The sequence below is a fragment of the Bacillus rossius genome, unplaced genomic scaffold, assembly GCF_032445375.1.
Source record: "Bacillus rossius redtenbacheri isolate Brsri unplaced genomic scaffold, Brsri_v3 Brsri_v3_scf107, whole genome shotgun sequence".
In the NCBI taxonomy this organism is placed as follows: Eukaryota; Metazoa; Arthropoda; class Insecta; order Phasmatodea; family Bacillidae; genus Bacillus; species Bacillus rossius.
This window is the reverse complement of record NW_026962091.1, coordinates 40811-59996: the sequence shown is the minus strand read 5'-3', so window position 1 is coordinate 59996 and position 19186 is coordinate 40811. Positions and strand designations below refer to the sequence as shown.

At 42.7% G+C, this 19186-nt stretch overlaps 1 non-coding gene across 1 annotated transcript; it reads left to right on the top strand.

The window, feature by feature from the left end:
• The first annotated feature begins 249 nt into the window (after positions 1-249).
• On the top strand, positions 250-368 carry LOC134543518 (5S ribosomal RNA). The gene has a single exon (XR_010077011.1). It is a non-coding gene; the product is annotated as a 5S ribosomal RNA (ribosomal RNA).
• The last annotated feature ends 18818 nt before the right edge of the window (positions 369-19186 follow it).

The following is a 19186-nucleotide window of genomic DNA, read 5'->3' as shown; positions in this document are numbered from 1 at the left end:
ATGGTAATGTTCATCAGTTATAGAGTGTGGGTTTGTGTGTGTGTGTGTGTGTGTGTGTGAGAGTGTATTTTGAAGAGGGCTTTGGTGGTTGGGATGGTGAGGGTGGTGGGTGTTGTGTGAGGGAAGGGGGGGGGGGGAAGTAAAAGAGTGTTCATTACACGATTTCTCCTGTTGTTTGTAACAATCACACCTGGTATAGCTATTTCGAGTGGCAAATACAAACTTCAAAAAAAAAACATCTATATCATTGCCAACGGCCATATCACGATGAACACACCTGTTCTCGTCCGATCACCGAAGTTAAGCATCGTCGAGCGTGGTTAGTACTTAGATGGGTGACCGCTTGGGAACACCACGTGCCGTTGGCACTACTATTTTGCACCCTACAGAAAAAAAATTTTTTTTAAAATTTTCAATTTTCAATTTTTTTTCCCCCACAATCACCACATTTCCCCCCCCCCCTAACACACACACACACACACACACACACACTCTCTCTCAATCAATCAATCAATCAATCAATCAATCACTCACTCACTCACTCACTCACTCACCCACCCAGCAGCTGTGAATCTTTGCATGTGTATACCTCATACAAAATTCAAAGTGAAAAAATAAATATATAAGTGTATATGTATATATGTATGTATGTATGTATGTATGTATGTATGTATGTATGTATGTATATATATATATATAAACACACACACACACACCTATTTTGAAGTTTCTCTGTTTCAGTGGGCAGTTATGTATAATAATGAGAGATTCAAAAAGACGTTGATAACAATGTCATCAATGCCTGTTTAGTGTGCTCATTTGTTGGATGGTCGGCAGCAATACTAGAGGTGGTACAGCTGTAACCTGTAAAATTGTACCTGCAATGTGTTGTGTATGGAAAAAAATAAAAATTATATCATCTAAATTTTTGTTATCCAACAATAACCTTCCCATCAATGCATGATGTCACAGTAGCCATAGCTCTACTCTTTCTGCCATATAACATTGGGAAAAAAAAAAAAAAAAAAAAGGAGCTATTAGAATAATAACAAAAGATAAAAAATCATCTAACTGCAGACCAAAATTCAAAAAACTTAAAGTCCTGACTGCCATAAATGAATACGTTCTAGAAACTTTTTATTCATTCTTAAGAAAAAGAAGAAAAAAAAAATTAATTTTTTTTTTTTTTTTTTTTTTTTTTTTTAGATATTCGCACATAGGTATAACACCAGAAATGCTAGTAAATTGAGGATAGTTGAACATAACACTAGGCGATTTGAAAATGGACTAAATTACTTGGGAGTAAAACTTTACAACTTAATATCACAGAAAATAACTAAAACAATTTACCAGTATTAAAAAAAAAAACAGTAAAAAAAATTCTTCTAGAATATCCTACCTACCCTCTGAAGCTATTCTTTAATTTGATTGATAATAGAGAAATTGAACTGTTAATTTGTTGAATGGACTTGTGATAACAGCTGCTTCATGTTTTGCATAAAGTTAAATTGTGTAACATGTTATGTATTTTTTTTTTTTTGAAATTTTTTTTCTTGGTAACTTGCATCATGTAAATATTAATTGTCTGCACATACATGTTCTATATCCCGGAGCCTTGACTCCACGTGGGATCAACAGAACAAAAATACAAAAAAAAAAAAAAAAATCCAGCTCACTAATCTAGGTGCATTTTGCTAACAATATTTGGAATATATATATATTTTTTTTTGTGTAACATGCAAATTCTGTATTATTCTGCACACATTATTTATAATCTTCTATCATTTTCTTAGATAATAACTATTAATTCATAAAATAGATTGTGTGTGCATAACCTCCTGGAAACATTTGCACTTACCTCCTACTTTACTTTTTCATTTAAGCAATCCTATTCGCATGTATACACTTAGGTTGCAGCATCGAAATTGTGTAAAATTCAAAGTGTGTATTGCCTGAAAAAAAAAAAAAAAAAGACATACCAAATATTTGCATACAGCGACACACTACATATTTGCACACAGTGGAGTTTTGCGGTAATTAACCTAGCACAATTTACCACACGCAATCACACGCCCGCGATGAGATAACACACTCGCTGTTTTCCTGTTGACCGGCACGAGGAGTAAGAAAAATTGATATTTACACGAGCACACACTCCCACACTAGTCACAACGTCGGTCATCAAGTTGTGTTGAAAATTCCTGTAGCCTCTGTTTTCCCAAATGATTTCACTTAAAATTTCATTTAACAAGACCATAAACAAATTTACAATACTAATTTCTTAAACAAACACTTCAGCGAACAAGTGACTGTCGCATTCATTACAAAGCTTACAACTTAACAGATGTTTCCGATGTGAAATAAAATAAGAAAATGTTTTACAACCAACCTAGAACATTTAGTCAAAACGTTTTTGTCCTGGTTTATGATTATTTTCCGTGACATGAATGTTTCAAAACTAATAAAAATACGAATGCAGCCAAATATAATGAAGTTAGCACATAAAAGACGACTTAAAATATTTCATTTTTCGAGAATTGGCAGAGCAAGAACGCACAGGTCCAACGGAAATTTCTTTAAAGATAAACGACCATCGGACAAAAACACCCCCTCCCCTCATCCTCAAAAATACGTGAATAATATACTTTTTCAATTATATTTTTATCGTTTTTTTTTTTTTTTTTAATATACTCATTAAAACTTCAAAATAAGCAGGTACTCGTGTGTTTTTCTCTCTACAATGTACCTGATCTCGGTGCGTAAACCTACATCATTTAGAGATGGAATTAATGTACACATACAAGTAAAATTTTGTTCCATTGTAAAATTGAGAGAAAGAAGGTTTTCCAAACGCATTAAGTATGGAGACTTTAAATAAGATTACGAGCTTATAAATGTTTGCAACGAAATAAAGTGACCATGTATCTGCAATTTCAAAAATATTTTTGCTCTGCTAACCTCACATGCAAGCAAGTAAAAATAACCTCACAACTTACTTACCTCTCTCAATTTCGCAGTACCAAAACATAGAAGGGATAAATAGGATAGTTTTTATTCGAAATCCTGCAAGAGTTTTAATTTTTATTAAAATATTTCTCCAATGTAGCATGTGTGTGGAATACTTCATCAGCAACTTGCATCTGCACCTTGAGTGAATTGAAGGGCAGCCAGTTTTAAAAGCTAAACAGAAACTGCACTCTTGAGAATGCATCAGATCCAAGTGAAATGCTTGTTGTGTGTACAGTTAAAAGTTTTATTATTCACACAATGAAAATGTAAACAAAATTTACTCACAATAATAATCACATCATCCTTGGAGGTGCACGAAGAAAGCCATTCCAGGTGGCACTGAACAAGGTGATTTGCTAGTGCTTCCACAGCAAACAGCCTTCATGAAATTATCTCCACATTTTCAGCATACTATACACTAAAGTATACCTAAGTTAATTTAACCATTTTCAAGTGATTCCAGCACAAATTACGTATTTGATTCCTTGAATAACATCTGCAAATGAAAAGTTCCCTGTTTGGTGTAGCAGTAAATTTAAACAGCTCGCAGTGCAAATTAAACAGTGCAGCTGCCATAAAAAAATTACACTATTAGTGGAACTGCCCATTATGTCATCGTAGACTGCTGACATTTAGAAAACATTGAAAAATCAGTGCTAAAGAAGCCCTACATTACTTTCGCTGTCCAAAGTGCGCTGCTCCCTACGTGAGCAAGGCATCGAGAATTTTCTGAACCGTCCGCAACCAGAAAATTGGGTAACCAGATATTTGCAGAGAGAAAAATTTTATTTTCACTTTGCTCTTGCATTCTGTAGGATCAGTCTCGTCATGGCAGATACCGCAGCAGCGACTGCAGCACCAGCTGTTGCCCCATCACAGGCAGCTTCCCCGAAGAAAGGCAAGGCTGCGTCGAAGAAGCCACGAGCCAAGCCCGCGCACCCGCGCACATCTGAAATGGTGGCCTCTGCGATCAAGAGCCTCAAGGAAAGGGGCGGCTCATCACTGCAAGCCATCAAGAAATACGTCGCCTCTACCTACAAAGTAGATGCGGAAAAGCTGGCACCTTTCATCAAGAAATACTTGAAGGCAGCAGTGGCTAGCGGCGAGCTTGTCCAAACCAAAGGCAAGGGTGCGTCTGGCTCCTTCAAGCTGGCTTCAGGGACCACCGGTGCTCCGGACCAGCCCAAGGCTCCAAGCGGCAAGCGTGGTGCAGCTGCCCCTAAGGAAAAGAAGCGATCCGTAGCCAAGAAGGCAGCGGTGGGCAAGAAACCAGTCAAGAAGACTCCGCCTACAGCAGAAAAGAAAAAAAAGGCAGCAGCTGCAACCCCCAAGCCCAAGAAGGCACCTTCAAAGGCAAAAAAGGTGTCCAAACCTCCCACGAAGAAACCCCGTGCTCCAAAGCCAAAGAAGGTTGCCCCAAAGAGCAAGTCGCCCAAGAAAGCAGCCCCAAAGCGGAAATGAAGATGCCAGCAGGACCGCTGGCACTTTCTGTGGCACTGTACCACCTTATCGGCCCTTCTAAGGGCCAACAATACTAGTCATGAAGGTATCAGTTGTTGCAATCATTGCCTCCTATAGCCACACCTCTGCCGTTAGGTAAAATTCTGGTTAAAAAATTTCTTATGGTATTTGAAGCGGGGGAAATAAATAAATAAATAAAGAAATTTATCAATTACATTGTGTGTATAGTTTAGGTGCAAAATTATTTAAAGTTTTTAAGCAGGAAAACGTCTTACAAACATCTCACTCTTATTTCAGCATATATATATATATACACATATATACACACACACACACATATTTTTTTTTGTAAGGATTAGGTCTCTGGGTATTAATGGTGAACTTTATGCTGCTGCTGCTGCTGCTGCTGCTGCTGATGGTGCTGCTACTGCAGACAGGCACTGTTTGAAGAGTTTTTATTTCCTATGCAGAATACATTGCATTGTGTGCAAATCTTTTGTGTACAATATAAACAACCACCTCAAAACACAGACACTATAACTGTGTTTTTCCAAATTCTTATTAATGTAATATATTATTGGCTGGGTAAAGGTCAACGACAGCTAATAGGTACAAAACGCCAGACAACTGTTTTCCTTTCAAATTTGACAGTTATTTTTAGCCCTAATAAGGGCTGTTTTTTTTTTCCCCCTTGCAAAAAAAATGGCAAGGAACTCAAACACGCTCGCCACGGATACGCCGGGCAAGCTGGATGTCCTTGGGCATGATGGTGACCCTCTTGGCGTGGATGGCGCACAAATTGGTGTCCTCGAAGAGCCCCACCAGGTAAGCCTCGCTGGCCTCCTGCAGCGCCATGACGGCCGAGCTCTGGAAGCGCAAGTCTGTCTTGAAGTCCTGGGCGATCTCTCGCACCAGGCGCTGGAAGGGCAGCTTGCGGATAAGCAGCTCGGTACTTTTCTGGTAGCGCCTGATTTCTCGCAGCGCGACAGTGCCAGGGCGGTAGCGATGTGGCTTCTTCACTCCCCCCGTGGCCGGCGCGCTCTTGCGAGCCGCCTTGGTGGCCAGCTGCTTGCGCGGCGCTTTGCCTCCAGTAGATTTACGAGCCGTCTGCTTCGTGCGCGCCATCGTGGTCCGTCTGTGCTGTAAAAATTTCAACAGTTTTGTTAAAGCTGTGGTGCACTGCGATTGGCCCGGCATCTCCATTGGCTGGCGAGAACAGCCAATCACAGCACAGAAGTCGATCCATAGAAACTAACGACAGAGGCGGCCGAGCAGCACATTCCCAGCTGAAACAGGAGCACGCAAACATGACCGGGCGCGGAAAGGGCGGAAAAGGTCTGGGGAAAGGTGGCGCTAAGCGTCACAGGAAGGTGCTGCGTGACAACATCCAGGGCATCACCAAGCCGGCCATTCGTAGGCTGGCCAGGCGCGGTGGAGTGAAGCGCATCTCGGGCCTCATCTACGAGGAGACACGAGGCGTGCTCAAAGTGTTCCTGGAAAACGTGATCCGCGATGCTGTCACCTACACAGAGCACGCCAAGAGAAAGACCGTCACCGCAATGGACGTCGTGTACGCCTTGAAGAGGCAGGGCCGCACTCTTTACGGCTTCGGAGGGTAGGCCAGCTGTGCCACACCTTACAAAACGGCCCTTTTCAGGGCCATCATACAGATTCAAGGAAGGTTGCAGTTACTGTTTCACCATGCAAACACAACACTCATAAAGGAGGGGGGAAAAAATAAAAAAAATAAATCCCACAACTAGTAGGCGTACAAAAACCTTGGCTAGGCAAACACACATATGAAAAAGTGCTTTTACATGGTGCAGAGGTAGCAGTTTCAACAGCCATGCCATGGAGTTAACAGTACGTGAATAACCAGGTTGACATAACTTACATTACAATGTGCATGCAGTGAATGTTGAGAGAGCAAGACTTTAATTCAAGCTAGCTTCGCAGAAGGAAATTTTTCAATATTTCTAGCAACTTCTGCAACTATCTGTTCAACCGCATAACATTGCTTAAAGGCAATGTGCACTGATTCATACTTAGGTACACCAAGTAATACACAAGGAAACTATTTATTTGTGTTCACATTGTTATCAACATCTTTTTAATTCTCTCATTACTATACATAACTGCCCACTGAAACATGTTGAAACAAAAAGAAACTTCAAAACAAGTGTGTGTGTGTGTGTGTTTTTTTTATTTATTTATATACATACATACATACATACATATATATATATATATATATTTTTTTTTCACTTTGAAACATGCAAAGAATCACAGCTGCTGCTGCTGCTGCTGCTGCTGCTGTTGTGTTTGTGTTTGTGTGTGTGTGTGTGTGTGTGTGTGTGTGTGTGCGCGCGCGCGCACGTGCATGCGAATAGCTGCGTAGCTTTTAAACAATCATGTGTTACAGTGTGAAGTTTGTGTTCCAAACAACAGGTTTCATAGGACATTATTTCATCAGAGATTAACAGCAAACAGTTCCTTTTCAACGAATTATGTTTTTTGGTCCTGAGAAGGACCGTTTTTTTTTTTTTTTTTCAAACCTGAGAAGCAAACAAGGGGCTTAGGCTTTCTTCTCGGTTTTCTTGGGCAGCAGCACTGCCTGAATGTTGGGCAGAACGCCACCCTGGGCAATGGTCACGCCTGACAGGAGCTTATTGAGCTCCTCGTCGTTGCGAATGGCCAGCTGAAGGTGACGCGGAATGATCCTGGTCTTCTTGTTGTCGCGCGCAGCATTGCCCGCCAGCTCCAGCACCTCGGCGGCCAGGTACTCCATCACCGCGGCCAAGTAGACCGGGGCGCCTGCCCCGACACGCTCTGCGTAGTTGCCTTTGCGCAGCAGCCTGTGGATGCGCCCCACTGGGAACTGAAGTCCTGCCCTGCTGGAGCGAGTCTTGGATTTCCCCTTAACCTTTCCTCCTTTTCCTCTGCCAGACATGTTGAGTTATAGGCTGTACACTGGTCCGCAACCTACGAGAAAGTGGCGCCCCGCCGCCGTTTCCTCATATGCCCGGCCGGGAGCGTGTGACAGCGATACCAGGAACTCTCACGTTCCCATTACTCGCTATGTGGTCACCAATATAAATAGTGCGACCCCGTCACTTTGTTCAAATCATTGGAAACAACGGCGGGGCGCGAAGTGTGCGATTTTAAAATTAAAGGTGGCTCACGGGCCTGAAGGAAGTAAAATAGCTGTCGCATGTTGCTTGGCTCTATTTTTAATAGTGTAGATGTCAGGCGGGGGGAGGTCACCCTTTCCCCTCAGTTAGTTGGCTAACTGATGCATGGAAGTGTCGTGATGTCTGTATTTAGAGGCGTGTGGAGTGTGCGCAAAAATGGCCTAATTAATTTCGTTGTGGTGAGTGTAGTGTATAGCTCCAAGGCCGCACATACCCGGCTGACCAAGCAGGCATATCATCGTGTAGGTATAGTCCGGTGAGTGAAAGAACGCATATTATTAGTAACACTGCGATGAAGGCTGTAGATTTAATTTTTAAAAGAGACTCGGGGAAAACAACTATCAAGGGATAGTGGAGGAGGTGGGGGGAAGGAGGGGAAGGAAAGATTTGGTAATTATAAGGAATTAAAAGTAGTTGTGACGCAATTTATTAGAGCCCCGATGGGCCAAAAAATTTCTTTAACGCAGAATAATTAGAGCCCCGCTGGGCCAAAAGTTCCTTTGACGCAATATAATTAGAGCCCCGCTGGGCCAAAAATTTCTTTGACGCAATTTAATTAGGGCCCCGCTGGGCCAAAAAGGGGTGTCCTGGGCATGTCAGTCATTGGCTAGTCCAATGCTGAATATTTGCACCACAGGACGTAGATAGGCACATCGGGCCAGTAAAGTCTAGTAGTTTTGCTAATTTGCCCCTCTTATACGGGATGTGTGGAGTCTAGTTTAACCTGGCTTAGGCAAGTCGCGGTTTTTTAAATTGTCGCTGGACAGCTGGGTCGTAATCGGGGATATTATTAATAAATAAATTAGGATGAGCCGGGAGTTGGCCATAAAAAGACCTATTTTGGCGTTTTATGAAGTCCGAAACATATTCTACTTTAAGGAGCTGATGTACTGCTAAATTACTAGTATACCAGTCGCAATCGGCGATTACTCGCAGGAATCTATTTTGTGTGACTTGGAGCTTCTTTATGTGCGACTTGGCCGCATAGCCATAAATCTCGCAAGCATAGAGGAGTTGAGGGCGAACTATTTGTAAATATAATTGAAGTTTCTTCCTTCTAGGGAATTGAGGGGCCTTAAACATTGGGTATAAAGATCTTAGAGTTCCGAGAGCAATCCTTGTAACTTTAGTAACCTGATGTTTCCAGGTGAGACTCGGGTCGAGAGTTAGGCCTAAATATCGCACCGATTTTTCAAATGGAATTGCTTGATTAAATATTTTGAGTTCGCGATCAGGAACTGTACGTTTTTTTGTTAAAACTATGGTAGTAGATTTGGCGCCATTAATTTTTATGCGCCAGCGAGTGTACCATTGTTCGAGTGACGTGAGCTGCCTTTGGACAATAGTTAGTGCAAAATTTAAATTGGAAGATTGGTAAACTACCGCAGTGTCGTCCGCATAAAGCTGCACATGAGCATGTTCGCGCGGTATATCGGCTGTATACACATTATAAAAGAAGGGGGAGAGGGGTGAGCCCTGCGGTACCCCAGCTGTGAGTTCCCGAGTAGAAGACTTCGCCCCATCTATCGCGACAAAAAATTTTCGGCGCCATAAATAATGGGCCACCAGATGAATATATGTGTCCGGAAAATTAAAAGTCACAAATTTTTTAATTAGGCCAGGAATCCAGACTTTGTCGAAAGCTTTCTCCGCGTCTAGCATAGTTGCTACTGTGAACTTCGCTCGCGAGTTAAATCCATCAGTGGCATCTTCAACAAGCTTGATTAATGGATGAGATGTGGAGTGGCCACTCCGAAAACCGAATTGATTATCTGGGATAATGTTATGTTGGTCGGAATGCTCTTTAAGTCGTTTTAATAAAATTTTTTCAAAAATTTTGCTAGTGCTATTTAAAAGGCTAATAGGGCGCCTATTTTGCGGTAAAGACGCATTTTTCCCTGGCTTTGGAATCGTAATTACTTTCGCGAGTTTCCACTCGGAAGGATAAGTTTTTAAAATAAAAATAGCATTCAAAATATTTAAAAGATATTCGAGTGCTGAAAATGGTAATTTTTTGAGTGATTCGAAATTAATTCCATCAGGTCCGCCTGCTTTATTTTGAGGTCGCGATTGAATTGTTCTTAATAGTTCGTGAATTGTTATAAGTTCCGGCTCTATTTGCGTGGCTGTTTGTAGGTAATTATTTACCGCGACTGTAGTGGTTCGAGTAAATTGAGGGTCGTTTACATCCTCATTCGGCGAAAATTGTTTCTCAAAAATATCCGCGATCGCATTTGCCTTGTCGGCCGCGTCATATTTTATGCCCGTGTCCGTAATTATTGCGGGAGTAGAAATAAATTTATTATTGCCTCTTAATGTGCGCGTGAGGCGCCACATTTGCCGAGGCTGTGTAGCGACTTCCGTTACTAGATTCCCGAATTTATCTATTTTTAATTGTTTAAGTTTTCGAGTAACTTGCGCTTTTAGGCGATTGTATTCCGTCCTGGCTTGCGGTGTTCGCGTTCGCTGATAGTTATTTCGCGCCTGACGTTTTAAAATGATTAAAATATCGACATCTGGATAGTTAATTCTTGTAAATTCTCTTTTGTTCATTAATTTCGTGTGTGTTTTGCGCACGTCTGTAATCGTGTCAGTAAACAATTTAACATGCGTGTCAAGTTCTTCGGGAGTGTTTATCGTCGGTGGTTCAATAAAAATTGTTTCTAAATCATCGCGAAATTTGTCCCAGTCGGTAACTCCGAAAGTTCGGTTAAAAATGGCCGCGCAAAACTGGGCATCAAAAGTCAATTGTATTAATACAGGAAAATGATCGGAGTCTAACTCATCTAATTTTTCGGAAGTAACTTGTGCTCCCGGAATGTTTGTAAAGGCTATATCTAAAATTTCCGGCATGCCCCCATTAGTTGGGTAGCTAGTCGGCGAATTTGGAGCAAAAATTTCGTAATTATTTCGAGCCGCATGCTCAGTTAAATTTCTCCCCGCTGGGTTTGTATTTCTGCAACCCCAGTCTTCGTTTTTACTATTTAAATCACCAGCTATGAAAAAGTGCTGCATTGGATTTATTAGTTTATTTAAATCGCTAATCAATAAAGGCTTGTTCGGTGGTTTATAGACTGCCGACATACAGACGTGCGCATTCTTGTTACGAATATTTATGCTGGTGGCCTCAATGTGCTCTAAGCCAGTTATTTTTATAGGGTGATGATTTATGCCGTGCTTAATGAGAATGGCTGTACCGCCCCCTAGAGTGTCGCGGTCGGTTCTATAGGTTGTATAACCACTGATATTAAAACGATGGTGAGGCCTTAATTTTGTCTCCGAAATTAATGCCACATCTATCCCGTATACGAAAAGACATTGTTCTAATTCGTAGGATTTGGCACGAATGCCATTTGCATTAAAATTAAGGATTTGTAGTGTTTTCCCCCTGTCTACAGCCATTTACTGAAGCACTTTCGCAAGGGCCTCCAGCAAAATGGTCTGACGCTGTTTTGTATTTTGCGCGGCGCGGATGCGAGGGTAATATGGCTCCAAGGCCTGAACCAGGTTCCAGTAATCGCAGAGGCGGAGAATTTCAGCGAGTTCCCCCAGGCCTGTCACGGTTCTAGTTTCGTTTGCTTCTATCTGTGCTGCTGTTCGCAGCTCGCTCTTTTCTACACGCGCCTGAACGATTTCCTCGGCTGTGCGGCGCGGTGCACTGGGCCCAGCGACAGTGGAAGCGAAGGTCGCGCGAGTTTCCTGTCTGCTCGGTTGGCTGCCCTGCGCCCCGGTATGCGTGACGTCAGCGCGCGCAGCTACCTGCCCGGCCACCTGTGCGGGCCGTCGCGGGGGTGCCGGGGGGGGGAAGTTCGCGTGTGTCGCCTCTGGCGCGGGCGCTCGCGGCGCAACACGGGCTGCCTTCTGCGCTGCCTGCTCGGCTAAAATCAGCTTTCTAGCCTCGACGCGGTTTAAATATACCGGGCACTGCTTCCAGGCCGCGGTATGCCCTGTCGCATTACAGTTCGTGCACACTTTAGGCGCCTCCTCGGGGAGTGTGCACTGATCGCGAGGATGCGGGCCCGCGCATCGGATGCACTTAGGGACCTGACTGCAGTTCCCTGTCGTGTGGCCGAAGTCGCCACAACGCCTACACAGTGGGATGTCTTCCGGCCGGTTGCGGTATTTTTCTACTTTAATACCACTTGTGTAGTATAAAGTCTTAATTGAGTAGATGTCCCGCGCACTCGGGGCGACAGTGACAATAAACGATGATGACGGTTCGTAGGATTCACGGCCCGTATTTCTGTCAGTGAACTTGAAACTTAGTTGTTTGACGAACGTGACCTCGAAACCTAAGGCACGAAGTTCTGTTTTGAGAGCCTCCACTGGAGTGAAGCGACTGAGGTTCTTAATTACTACCTTTTCGCCGCGCTCGCTTGGCTGGGAGAAGGTGTGATGCGGAATGTTGTTGGCTCTGAGCCAATTGACGCCTTTTATTTCGTCGGCCTTTGAGTCAAAAGCGACCTTGACCTCTTGCCTCTTAGAAATTGTTAATCGGTTTTTGATACCGAGCTGCGCGAACACAGGCCCGATATTGCCGACCACTTGAGAATTTTTTATTACAAACGGCACTCGTTTGTAACGCGGGGCTTCGTGCCCTTGAGGTTGTTCGCTGCTGCTCGAGCCTGCATTATTTGATTTTCGGACTCGGCGCTTCTGAACAGTGAAGCCCTCGTCATCCTCACTTTCGCTACCGTTTTCGCTAGAGTTGGGGTCCTGTGCCCCTGAAACTTTTTTTGCATTGCTGCATCCTGGCTCGCTGCCTTCATGAGTGCGTTTAACGGCCGTGCCGCAGTCCATACGCTCCTCCTCCTCTCCTCCCATCGCAGTGGGTTGGCACCCTGCTTTGAAAAAAGCAGGGACCACCGTGGTAGCCCTGTTCGCGGTGTCGCGCGTCGCAGTTACTGTCCGCACTAACACAGCCTGCCTACCCGACCTGTCACCTTCACACTGGCCACTGACCTGAGCTCCCTATGTAGAGAACCAGGCTAGGCTAAGAGTAGGACGTCCTACTCGTACCAGTGCGCGGTAAAGAGTGTGTGTGTGGCGCCCTTTTTTTTTTTTTTTTTTTTTTGTTTGCCTTAATTCCCCAAGAACCACTCATATTTGAGTGGCCTCAAGGAACCTTTGCAGTTTGTTTTGGAGTACCTGACCTGGGGCCGTACCTCCTGCCTATAATGGACCTACAATTTATCATTATAGAAGCCTTGACGTTAACCTTAATCTCTGAATAGTAAAAAACAGCCAGGAACACCTGGGCACGACCTGCATAAGACATGCCGCAACCAGCCATTCCCGGGCCAAAAACTAAACCTATGCATACCTAAGCCTAAGCAATTTTACCATATGTTTTGTTACCTTTGGTGATCTGACCATTAAGAAATACCTCTGTGACTTTAGAGTTTAAATTACTTGATAGAATTTGCATAAATCTCCATTTATTGAAACTTTACCTATCATGAGATTTTGTGTGGTGTTTTCCCTGTCTGCACTACTTTACTTTGATAATGACTACTTACTTACATAACTATTCCTACCCTCTCTTGGACCATGATTCATCCAAGCGAGGCTGCCCTAGCTTGATTCTATGACAGCCTAGTGGGTTTAATCCTATTTTGGGTTGGGGTAGGCTGCCTAAATATTTGTTTGTTAATGTTTGCTCATATATTACCTGGATTTTTAAGACTGTTTTAACTGTGAAGTGATTAATATAATTTATATCGTGAAATTATTTCAAGTGTGCCTCACTAAATTTTTTAGCCTGTCTTCCTAGGTTACTGTGGATCCCATTTGATTAGGCTTTGAGCTCCATTTTTCAGAGTTCCTGGCAGGCCCATCCGGCTAGCGTAGCGCTCGAGGGTGTAACTCACCACCGGCACTGTCCCCACCAGGCAATCCCCTACTTGGGAGCTCTCCTCCCAGTCGTCCTTGTTAGTGGGTGAATGGTATGAATACCTGTTACCTTATTACCATGAGTCTTTTCTTGTCACGTGCTGTATAGACCCCCAATCTTTTGACTAGTGGATTTGGGTGTCCTGGTAGCTTCGAATAGAAGGTGGCACTGTTCTCCTGCAAGATTTGATGAATCATTTTTACATTGGTTCTTTGGTGTAGGCTCGTAGTTTCCATGTCCCTTGGCATATTTATGATGGTTTTTAGGATTCTGTTCTGAGTTACTTGTAGTTGTTGTAGGTGCTCCTTTGCTGCTGTGCCCCACACTTCACACCCGTAGAGCATTGCAGGTCTAATAACACTCTTGTAAAGTAATAATTTGGTCTTGACCGGAAGGTGTGCTGACTTTAACAGCGGGTACATTTTTAGGAATTTTCCCATGGCAGCTTGTGCTGCCTTCCTTAGGTGAACTCTCCATGTTAGTTTGGAATCGAAAAAGAGGCCTAAATATTTTACTTCATTTGATTGTGGAATTACCTCCCCATAGAGCTTGACTGGCGCATTAACAAATTTTCTTTTCCTCGTGCACAAGAGAAAAGCACTTTTTGTTGGGTTAACTTTAATTGCCCATCTGTCCCAATATTGCTGCATTTCATTTATGTGGATTTGGAGGGTAGCATTTGCATAAAAAGGTTTTTTATCTGTAGTATAAATAACTGTGTCATCTGCATAGAGTGTATACTTCATGTTGGTGCCTGATGGAATGTCCCTGGTATATATGGCATAAAGTAAAGGTGAGAGTGCTCCTCCTTGTGGAACCCCTGCATGAATGTCTCTGGTTGAAGAAGTTTTACCATCCAGTGCGACTTGAAATTTCCTGTGCTTTAAATAATTTTCTAGTAATTTCCAGTAGGAAGGATGAAATCCCGCTTCAATGATTTTGTGGACAAGGAACACATGATGTACCTTGTCAAAGGCTTTCTCTATATCCATAAATACTGAAGCGGTTGAACGTCGTCGATTTAAGCTAGTTAGCATAAATTTTGCCACTCTGGAGGCTGCATGAATAGTGGAATGTTTTGGCCTAAAACCTATTTGTTGATTGGGGAGAAGCTTTTCCTTGTTTACAATTTTTTGCATCCTTTTGCAAATAATTTTCTCGAAAATTTTAGCCATGGTGTTTAAGAGACTGATAGGCCTTCGATTTTGAGGGAATTTAGCATCTTTCCCGGGTTTTGGCAATGTAATAATTTTTGCCATTTTCCATGCCTGTGGGAAAATTGAATTTTGTAATATGTTATTATATATGGATAGAAGGTGTAATCTTGCATTTAGAGGAAGATTTTTTATGGCTTCATTAGTTATCTTGTCCAGTCCTGGTGCTTTGTTTTTTGGGAGTGCTTTAATTACTTGATTTAGTTCCTTTAATGTTATGTCTTGTACAGTTTCATCTCCCTTTTTGTTTTTCTCTGCCTGGATGAGACGTTTTGAGGCTCTTAACTGGTCCTCATCAATGAGTGGGTAGTTTGGCTCAAATTGTTTTTCCAAAGCGTCTGCAATTGAGTCGGCCTTATCTTGAGCTGAGTAAACAATGCCCCGTTCTCCATGTATTATGGGGGTGTAGGTTTTAATCTTTTTACCTGCAAGTCTGCAGTTCAGCTTCCAAATGTTATTTCTATCTTTTACAGCTTGTTGGATAGCTGTGTCCCATGATTTAAGTTTTTTGGTCATGACCTTAGCTTTTATTTCCTGATTTAATTCCTGAAGTATTTGCGCTGTTAGTGCATCCCGTTGTGCTTGAAAGTTTTTCCTGACATTGTTTCTTCGTTTGATTAGCTCGTCCAGCTCAGGGTCATTTTGGAATTTCTTGGGAGCAACTTGTGTAACAGTGGTGGCATTTTTGATGTGTTGTTGTATTGTATCTGTTATTAATTTTACTTCTGTGTCTATGTCTTCAGGTGGGAGAAGGTGAACTTCAGGGTATGCTTGTATGTCGGCCTTAAATTTAGTCCAGTCTGTACTGATAATTTTTCTGTGTAATTTACTGTTTTTGGTTGGTATCGACACTGTGGCAATTACCGGCATATGATCAGAAGAGAGTTCTTGAACCACCTCCATTGAAGTGACCATTTGTGTGTTGGTGACTATGATATCCAGAATGTCTGGAAGAAAATTTGAGTTTCTATGGTAGAATGTTGGTTCTGTTGGGGCTCTGATTGTTAAGTCGTAACTTTCTGCTAATTGCTCCAGTTTTCTGCCATTATTATTATACTGTCTATTTCCCCAAGCCGGTGATTTGGAGTTGAAATCTCCCCCAATTATACATAAGGGTGCCTGTGCTATAATATGATCAATTGTTTCTAAAAGTTCTTTGTTTTTTGGAGTGCTGTAGATCGCAGAGATAATGATGTCACCTGCATTTGATGGAAGAATTATGTTGGTAGTTTCATTTTTGTGACCTATTGGCATGTGTGCTATACTCTTCTTGATTAGGATTGCAGTACCTCCTCCTAATGCCTGTTGTCTGTCCGTTCTGTATATGATGTAATCTGGTATCGAAAATCTCCAATTTGGTTTAAGTTTGGTTTCTGATATTAGTGCAATGTCTATTTCTTCTTTAATTAGGAAGTGAGTGAGTTCGTACTCTTTATTCCTTATGCCATCGGCATTCCAAATTAGAATTTTTAGAATGTTTTGTGCATTACGATTAGGCTCTGTCATGCTGGTTTTTCTTTGTGGTGTGCTTGTAGGTCTTTTGTCTTGAACTTTGTGGTCTAGTTTTATGCTCATGCTCCTCCTCACTAGAGGTGTCGGTGTATGATTCTATGTCCGAGTGAACTTTGGCCATTTTTGATGTTAGTGTCTTGTCATCTGTGTTCTTGTGAGCAGTCAATAACTTGTTTTGTTTGTTATTACAGTTTCCATCTGTCAGGTTTTGTTCTTGTTTTGCCATTGTTTTTCTTGTTCCTGCCTGTGGGTATTCTGGTTGAACGATTAATGTAAGTAGCCCTTCCAAGATGGCTTGTTTCCTTTCCTTAGAGGTCTGACATTTTTCTGCTTGCCTCTTGATTTGCAGTATATCTTGTATGGCTTGCTGGAATTCCTCGGATGCCATGAATCCTACTGCTTCCTTGACTTGTGCTATAAATTTTGATCCCTTTCCTAAAACTTCTATGTCGTTCTCTTGACTTGCTGTATTGTTGTTATTTAATTCCTCTGCATTTCTATATTCTGTGATGTTACCTTGTTTGCCAGGATCTATTTTTTCTGTGATGGATCTATCCTGGTTGGGGTACATGTCCTTGTTGGTATTTTCACCTCCCTTTCCTTCTGTGGTCTGGAGTTGTCTGTTCTTTTCCGCCCAATTTAGGTTAAGTGTGGGGAAATTCTTCATAGAAATATCTGGAGCCCTAGGTTGCCTGTCCATGTTTGCCTGTGGAAAATTGTGTTGTCGTCCTTGCACTTTGTTGAGGAGTGCAGTCTGTTTTTCCTTGCGTATGGGGCAGGAAGAGTCATTTGCCGCGTGGTTTCCCTCACAGTTTGCACACTTAAATTCCATTTTATTAGCTTTACAATCCTTGGTGTGATGGTTTCCTGCACATCTAACACATACTTCCCTTTGACAGCATTCTTGACTGTGGTGTCCATATTGCTGGCATTTGTAGCATTGCAACAACTTCATTTGCCTGCGAAAGGGCTCAATGTTAACTCTGACACCTTGGAGTGAGGTTATGTTGTTGAGTTTTTCCTTCTGATTGAGGGGAATTTCCACTTTATAGATAGGGTATTTGACCCTTGTTGTCGCATTGGAAAATTGTGTTACAGTTGTAACATTGAAATCATGTTCCATAAGCAGCTCTTTGACTTCGTCAGCTGCTACAGTCGGGTGAAAACCTCTCAACACTGCAGTGAACGAGTTTGTTTTTTGCTGTCGAAAGGAGTAATGAGGGACATCTTTTAGTATGTCTCTGCAGATGTTATGGATTTCCATTGTTGGACAAAGTATCTTTCCACCCTCCCTGATATATATTAATTGCATATCTTTATGTAGCATCGCTATTTTTTTGGCATATCGCTTGAACATGTCAAGAGATGTAACAATAATGGGAGGGGGTTTCCTTGGCCGTGGTGGCTCAATCACCTCTGGTTCCATGCCTGGATTATTGATTATTATCACTTCAGGAGTTAAGGGGTTTACCCTAGATGGTTCCTTGTCATGTCCTGCACCCTTCCTGAGACCCTCAGAGTGCGGGAGGGCTATTCCCCCGGAGGGTGTGACATCAGGAAAGGGGCCTGCCACAGACTGCTGTACGTCTGTACAGACTCGCCCTGAATGATGTTGTCCGCTTGGCCCAGTCGCTGACCTTGATGCGGCTAGGCCGTGGGGGTCTGACCCCGACTGGGTTTCCACGGGTGTTGTGTTTGAGGCAGCTCCCTTCGTTGGCACCGTTAGGTCTCCCGGGGCTGTTTCAGTTGCCTTGAATGCGTAAACCAAGTGTGGGGATTTAAAATTGTCCCTGACTTCACTGTTTGGGGTTCTCAGCTCACTGTCCGAGAGATGCACTGCTCGTTTATTCCTTTCCACTCTGATTGGAGTACTTGTAGGTACAGAGCTGATTGTAGCCTTTGAATCTTGCTGTGGCTGGTACGATGGTATGTAATCGTCGCTGTTGTCGTCGCTGGGAAGTGTTTCGCCGTTTTTGCCCTTGTTGCCATTGTTGACTTTGTTGCCTGTGGTGTTTGACTTTTCTGTCATGATGGTCTCCAGTTCTTGTCGAGCAGTATGTTCGTGTTTACCTCTTAAATCTTCTGCTTCGGTATTACTACTGAAGCTTACCTGATTTTCTTCATTGTTGCAAAATTTCTCTTGCTTATTCTTCTTTTTACCCATTTTTTTGAGTGCAGAAACCTGTTTTGTCGAAAACTCCTGTTTATTTAATGATTTGTTCACATCCATTGTGTTGTCTCCTCCAAATTCTTCATTGGCTTAAAATTTTTACAAAACATTAAATTTATCTGCCTTTCAATTCACTATTAAATACTCTCCTTCTTCTATTATCAACCGCTCGGCCGAAAGTCGAAAGTCGAAAGTCGAAAGTCAAGAAAGTCGTGTGTAGAAAAGTGAAGTGAGAAAGTAGGAAAGTGTGTGTGGCGCCCCGCCGTTTCCTCATATGCCCGGCCGGGAGCGTGTGACAGCGATACCAGGAACTCTCACGTTCCCATTACTCGCTATGTGGTCACCAATATAAATAGTGCGACCCCGTCACTTTGTTCAAATCATTGGAAACAACGGCGGGGCGCGAAGTGTGCGATTTTAAAATTAAAGGTGGCTCACGGGCCTGAAGGAAGTAAAATAGCTGTCGCATGTTGCTTGGCTCTATTTTTAATAGTGTAGATGTCAGGCGGGGGGAGGTCACCCTTTCCCCTCAGTTAGTTGGCTAACTGATGCATGGAAGTGTCGTGATGTCTGTATTTAGAGGCGTGTGGAGTGTGCGCAAAAATGGCCTAATTAATTTCGTTGTGGTGAGTGTAGTGTATAGCTCCAAGGCCGCACATACCCGGCTGACCAAGCAGGCATATCATCGTGTAGGTATAGTCCGGTGAGTGAAAGAACGCATATTATTAGTAACACT